Consider the following 6,758-nt stretch of genomic DNA (forward strand, 5'->3'; position numbering starts at 1 on the left):
CCGGAGGCCCGGATGGGCCGGCCCAATTAAAGGAACAAACAACACGAACGAGAAAAAGGGATTTTTGCATAAAAAAAACCATTTTAGGTCCTATATCTTAAAAATGGCTTTAAATTTGAATTTTTTCAAGGATAAATTTACCTTTTTTTATTATTTTTATTTTCGATTTTTATATATATTTTCCTATTTTCAAAATTTTCTTAATAATTGAGACAAAAAACTGCATTTATTATGGAGAGAAAAAATATATTTATTTATTGAGATTTTTGCTTTTATTTAATTTAATTGGAGAGAGAAAATACATTTAATGATTTTTTTTCTATTTTCAATTGTTTCACTTTTTTCTGCGAATTCATGGTTATTTAAAATATACCTCAGAATATATGAAATATACCACGATATATAAATCCAATGTTTGACATAAATCACATATAATGCATTTCTTATGGAGAGAGAAAATGTATTTATTATGATTTTTTTCTTTTTTTTGATTGTATAGATAAAATGCATTTATATATTTTTTCCATTATCATTTGGAGAGAGAAAATGATATTTAATATGTTTTTATTTTCCATTTTATTTTTCATGTTGGTTGTTGTTATCATGTGAAATATTTAATTGTTTGTTCACTTATACATGTAATATATTCCGTTGTTTATTTATACATATCAATTTATTGGGTTTTTATACGGATTAATGATTATTTTAAATATACCTTAGAACATTTTGAGAGATTCATGATTGTTTTACATATACCTTAGAACATTTTGTTAGGTATTTGAAAATATCCTAATCGATATATAAAATATACTACAGTTTATAAATTAATGATTCACTCAATGCTTGACATAAATCACAGTATAGATCAATATATGAAATATACTATAGTATATAAATCACCGTAAATCTTTACACTACAATATATATATCATAATACAATAAGTCTAAATAATAAAAAAAAATACTCATTTATATCAAATAAACGAATAAATATATCACGGTATATACCAAATTTTCTACAAAGGTTAAAAAAGAGTAAATATATATCATAATATATATAAAAAATAGGAAAAAAATAAAGTTCATCTTCATATGAGGGTTTATAATACATAACCTTCCATCTCCATCTCTTCTTCTTCTTTAGTCATAACCGCCACAGACGGCTCTCCCCATCGTCGTCGACCGGATTTGCTCACCCTGCTGTGCCATCAACTGAATCTACTCAACCTGTCACCGTTGATTCACCCCACGTCGTCCCACCATCGATTTGTGCCCAAGTTATTTGTGCCACCTCGTGTTGAGCCATCAATTCTCCCCACGCCGTTGTCTACCACCTACATTATAACTCACATTGCCGGAAGGAGAAAGGAGAGGTAAGGAGAAGTTAAAAAGAAAGAGGAGAGGAATAAATGAGTGTGAACTATGGTGAAGATAATATATGAAATGTATTATTGGGGAGAGAGAACATATGCATGGAGGAGAGAGGTATATATATATATATAGTATGTGAGGGTTAAATTGTAAAAAGTCACTAATATTAGTGAAAATAGGGAGACCAATAGGTATTTTTTTGTAAAAACATAAAATGTTCAAGACATTAACATAATATGTATCTATTCTTAAGGCCTTTTATGTAGAAATCCCTGAGAAAAAACAAATAAAATACATCCAAATTCACCATCTAACTTTCAAAAAAAAAAAAAAAAACCAGAGAGAGATAAATTTAAATTTGATAACTTTTTGGTTTTAACGTGTTTCTATTTTTAAAAATTAAGTTTATAAATTTCTACCTATTGATTTTTTTTTATTATCTATTTTTTAAAGAGTGTTTTTAAAAGTTCAAATTTTATAAAAGCGAAACTACAATTTTTGCATCTAATAAATGAACTTTGAAAAATAATTTATATGTTTCTAAAAAATTCAATTATGTTATTAAAAAAAATTCAATTATATATTTAATACATTACTCAACTTTAAAAATTATAATTTTTTTCCTTAAACACTACCATCGATGTTTGAACTTTTAAATTTGTTTTAATATATTTGTGACATATTTGATTAAAAATTCACGATGCCATAAGATGGAAATAGCGGAGTGTTGAATAAAACTCTAACTTTTCAACTTTTTATGTAATAACTTCGTGAACTTTAAAAAAATACTAATGAATTAAGGAACCGTTGTTTTTTACTTTAAACTTCGTAAGTATATGAACTTACTGGACAGGTAATTTCAAGTTTTAGAGATATATTAGTTAAAAATGAAAGATTTAAGGTAATAATAGGATATTTTATTTTTAAAAAAAGTTAAAAAAACCAAACGGGTAATTTATATTAAAAAAAAAAACTATCATAATGATCCCATACGAAATAATTGTTTTTTTTTTTTAAAAAAAAAATCATAATGTTTAGACCTGATTTTGTTAAGTTTGTAAAATATCATCACCCACACATTCAAGCTGCATGTGACAGTTTCCCTCTTAATTTATGGCCATTTCATCACGTGTTTTTAAAAATTAAGTTTATGAACATTACTTTCATCTTTAAATTTTTTCATTTGTTATCTATTTTTTATCGATGGTTTAAAAAACTAAGTCAAATTTTTTAGAACTAAAAAAATAGCTTTTAAAAAGTTGTTTTTTTTTTAATTTGCCTAAAAATTCAACAATTGTACTTGAGAAAGATGTAAATCATTGTAAGAAATGTGAGAAATAGACTTAATTTTTCAAAAACAAAAATAAAAAATAAAATGGTTATCAGACGGGACCTAATTTAACCATTTATTTTCACATTCTTAAAAAACTTATATATTCACGATCAAAATTCAAAAACAGAAAATGAAAAATTTATACCCTTCAACAACTATATGGTTTTTGACCTTTTTTTACTTTTTGAAAATTAAATTTATAAAGACTACTTATACCTATTGATTTCATTATTTTATTATATACGTTTTATGACTGTTTTTAAAAACTAAGCTAAGTTTATAAACCTTAAAAAAAATATATAAATCTTTTAAAATCTTATTATCATTATTATTTTAATTTTAGCTAAGTATTGAAGTATTTAGTTAGAAAAGATGAAAACTATGATTAAAAAAAAAAGTTACAAGATAACAAATATAATTTTCAAAAACAAAAAACAAGAAACTAAGGCCTCGTTTGGAAACCAATTTCGTTTTTAGTTTTTTAAAAGTGGCCTATTTTCGCACATTTTTGTACAAATTGTTTGAATCTTTTTTAAGTATAAGTGTCAAATGCTGCCAAATTTCAAATTTTAAAAAAAGGTTTTTAAAAATTATTTTTTTTAATTACCAAAAGTTGGCTTGATTTTTGAAAACATGAGTAAAAAGTAAAAGATTAAAAAAAAAAAAAAAATTAAAGGTGATAGAGGTGTATATAAGCTTAATTTACAAAAACTAAAAATAAAAAACCAAATGATTATCAAACAGGGCCTAAGACGATTACCCATTTGATTTTTGAAAATTGTGCTTCTTTTCTCATATATTTTTTTTACAATAATTTTCATCTTTATTAAAAAAATATTTAAAATTTTCAAACTTCTCTTTTAAAAGGTAAAAATTATATCAAAGAAAAAATGAGTAAACTTTCCTTTTAGACTATGAATATATTTGGAATACATTAAAAATAAATTATTTTTGAAGAAATTGAAGTGTTTAGCAACCGTTCAAAACAACTTTTCAAACGTACTTTAATAGATTTTTATCAAAAGTGATTAAATAAAAACGAATTTTTTGAAAAACATATTTTTCTCAAATCAATCTAACCGAGTTGGGTAACTAATTACCTACATGCAGAAACAACAATATTCCCAAGAAGCCATGGAAGTGTTGGGAGAGAAGGAAATGAAAAGGGTGAGGAAGCCATGTTGGAGAAGGGGAGCACGTGCAAAGGGTTAAGAAATGGGTGAGTTTGCACGTGCCCTGCTTCTCCAACAAGAATTTTCTCACCCACTTGATATAAGAATTAAAAAAAAAAAAAAAAAAAAAAATTGAAACTTTGAAATATGAGAGTTGAAGAAGAAGAAGAAGAAGAGTTGGGTTATTTATAACATAATTAGGCTGTGTTTTTGGAGAGAGAAAAGTGAGAGAGGAAAAATATCTATTTTGGCAATGGCATGGTATGCCATACCCCCCTAATTATTATGCCCTATTTATTTTATTGTATTGTGCAACATATTCAAATTCACACCAAACAACCCACTTCCTTCATTAAAATACTCACCAACCCAATTTCTTACTAATTATCAATGTTTAAAATCTCAATGTTAATAGAAATATTGAAGGAAATTTCAAATAAAAATATCAATAAAATGTCGATTTCGATAGATATTTCTGAAAATTTCTAAAAACAAAAAATTTAAATTAGTAAATAAACATTTTATGATTTTCAAACAAGTTAACTTATTTATATTAGAGATATTTTTCTACGGTATAATGGAAATATTGATTCATCCCTCATGTCAATGTAAACTCATGGAAGCATGAAAATATCATTGGAAATTTAATACTGTGCTATTATGTTCCTCAAAATCATTCACATAAAGAAGGGTTATGTTCCTTTTGGTCTTTTTAATTCAACTTGAACGTTTTTCGTTATTGAGATTTGATTTTCGTTTTTATTTGATTTTTGAGATTTTAAAACTAATACGTGTGGTCTCGAAGTTTGAATTTAGTTTCTAGTGCATAGTCTTTAAGATTTGAAATTGGTTTGTTTATGGTCATTGAGAGTAAAGTTCTTAGTTAAAATAGTTGGTGTAATATAGTGCTAGTTTCTAGTTAGTGTGTGTATGTATATATATGTGAAGAAATCAATTTTAAACTTGGTGGACCAATTAAAAGTTAAAGTTAAATCTCAACCAAACATGCCACTTTTGAAAACACAGAAAATCAAATAGAAACTACATTTAAATCTTAATGGCAAAAAGTGTAAGTTTAAAAATTCATAGACCAATCAAAAGCTAAGTTTAAATTTCATGACCATAAGTATATACAACTCACATTGTTTTATTTGGAATTGATTTTTTTTTACCCTCTTTTGGGTTATGAAAAATAGGTAAACCTTAATGAATGAGATGTCAATTACCATCTCAAGAATGATTCTCACTTTTGCAATTGAGAAATTCGAGAAAATAAAAAAGTAGTAGAGATGACCAACTTAGAAAAAAATGTTAAACAAATATCTTTTAAGATAGTACACTTTATAAATAGAAAAATCTAAACAAATATCAACTTGATTAGGGTAATGACGAGGAGAATTAGTAGATTAATTAGTGTATTTTAGTTGATAATTTAGATTAATGGTTGTTTAATAAGTTCTTTCATATTTTCAAGTAAAATTATAAGTAGTCATTTTAAATTGTAATAGGAAGCTTTTGATTATTATTTGAACATAAAACTTCTGATCTTAGAGAGAGTTATTACACTTAGAGATGAAGAAGATTATTGGATCACTCTCTGAAAGTTCACTCCAATTGTTATCTACGATGTCCATATTTCTTTTTAAGTTCAATAATTAAGATGGATTCAAATTATCGACCTTACAAAAGAGGTAACTTAATACTTTTTTAGTTGAACTATGTTCATATCAAAGTATATAGGTAAATATATAGGGCTAAACTATCATTTTATTTTTTATCAGATTTGTTCAATTTTAGTCTATATACTTTTAAATGTCTAATTTTAGTTTTTGTACTTTCAATAAATCTTAAATTTAGTCTCTCAAAGTTATATTTTATCGAAATTGGCTAAATAATAATAATAATTTTCATGCAATGAAATACAAATATGAGAATATATTTCCAAATTTTATAGTAAAAATGCTAATAAATAATATTTTTCTTTGAAAAACTCAAATACAAACTATTATAATAGTCGAAACTAAATTTAAGATTTATTAAAAATACAAGAACTAAAATTAGATATTTGAAAGTATATGAACTAAAATTAAACAAACTGATATTTTTAAACTCTATATGTATGTGATTTATTTTTTTCAATTTTGTATTATAATGAAAATAGATTATGATATTTTTTTTTATCACACCTACTGGAATAAATGCCAGCCTTTGGATCCATCAAGTAGATTCTGATCAGCCATGGTTCACCATGTCAGAGTCCCCACTCTCCTTCATGAAGAGAAAAATTGAAGTGAAAAAATGGAGTGAAAGTTGTAAAAAAAAGAAAAAGAAAAGGGATATTGAATTGAAGAATCGACAATAATAATTATATGTTGAGGAAAGATTGTACTGTTTTTAGGGTTTGCGTGTTTGGTTTCATGGATTTTGAGTATGGAGGAAGTTTTTGTGAATTATTATTACTATCATCCTCGTGTGAACATCGATCCATGTATTCTTTTGAAAAAAAAATTCAAATGCGTGAAACGCCATTAGGTAATATATTATTTTCTTTCATAAAATACCATACTATTATCAATAATTTAGGCAGTTTAGTTTATTTTGATTGATTCCAACAGTTTAATGTTTAAAATCATAACTTTAGAAAGAATAGACACTTTTTCAAACGAATAGATTACAAATTTGATCCTTATGATTTTAAAAGTCAGAATTTAGTCCATATGATTTAATAAAATCTCATAAATAGCCTCTCTATAGTACGATAAAGACTAAATTCTAACCTTTTTTTTTTTAACTATATGGAGTAAATTTACAATTTTAACATTTTTTTAAACAAATGGCAAAATTTACAAGTATTTATTGTAATTTATCATACATACACATAT

This window comes from Benincasa hispida, chromosome 9 (assembly GCF_009727055.1).
Source record: "Benincasa hispida cultivar B227 chromosome 9, ASM972705v1, whole genome shotgun sequence".
Classification (NCBI taxonomy): Eukaryota; Viridiplantae; Streptophyta; class Magnoliopsida; order Cucurbitales; family Cucurbitaceae; genus Benincasa; species Benincasa hispida.